Source organism: Arachis ipaensis, chromosome B07, assembly GCF_000816755.2.
Source record: "Arachis ipaensis cultivar K30076 chromosome B07, Araip1.1, whole genome shotgun sequence".
Lineage (NCBI taxonomy): Eukaryota > Viridiplantae > Streptophyta > Magnoliopsida > Fabales > Fabaceae > Arachis > Arachis ipaensis.
In genome coordinates this window covers 123,576,565-123,577,699 of record NC_029791.2, presented here as the reverse complement: position 1 = coordinate 123,577,699, position 1,135 = coordinate 123,576,565, and positions in this window count along the sequence as shown.

Below are 1,135 nucleotides of genomic sequence, written 5' to 3'. Positions count from 1 at the left end.
TATATATCCTCATTTTAAATTCATAAATCCTTCTCATATTTCTCTTCTTATTATCTTTTTTTTCTCTCTTTCTGTTTATCTCTCTCTTAATTTCTCACTCTCTCGTTGTCTTTTTCCTCCCTCCCTCCTACGTAGTATACCAAAAGTCTCTCTCTATACCATGTTTGTTTTTGGATCTCTGTTTTCTTTTATTTGTATATTTTTTTATTTATTTGAATTTTGATTTCAATTTTGAAAAAGTGATTTTGTGTTGATTGGTTGGATTGAATTTGTTTTTAGATTAAAATTTATATTTAACGATGGTAGTTTAATTGAGATGTGGTGATGAAATTTGTGACGGAAATAATATTAAATTTTTAATAAGATGATGATTTATATGTTATGTCTTAATAAAAAAATTATGTATTATTATGTCCATATTTTTATGTTTATGCCTTAAAGAGATACACAAACTAAATGCAGCTTAAGATAACATTAGACAAGCTTATATTTTTCTCAAAAAGATTATTTTATTCTATTGTATCAAAAGAGGAGAAAAAGAGTTGCATGAAATATTTTTAAAATACTTCTAAATTTTATTTTGTTTCAATTTTGTCTCAAAATTTTTCAATTTGTATTAAATATATTCTTAATGGTTAATTTTTTAATAAATTTAAGACCAATTCAACAACAATTTCATAAGAATAACCTTAAACACAATCAAATCAAGCATAATTTTCATACATTATTGTTTGATTGGTCTTAAATTTTATTAAAATTTAGCCATTGAAGATATATTTGATGCAAATCAAAAAATTTTAGAACAAAATTAAAATAAAATAAAACTTAAAAATATTTTTAAAACTTTTGCCAAACTTTAAGAATAAAAAATATACTTTACCCTTAAATTTTGGACCTGAATCAATGTCATTCTTCAATGATCAATGCGATCCCTATTGAAGTTTTTGGTTTCTGGGTATGTCGTAGGGGTGTTATCGGTTCGGTTTGGTTCGGTTTTGGACCAAAATCCAACCGAACCGATATGTTCAGTTCCTACAGACACACAATCGTTCGGTTTGCTGCTTTTACAATAATCGAATCGAACCAACAGCGGTTTGGTTCGGTTGGTTTTTTCGATTTTTAATTTCTAATGAGC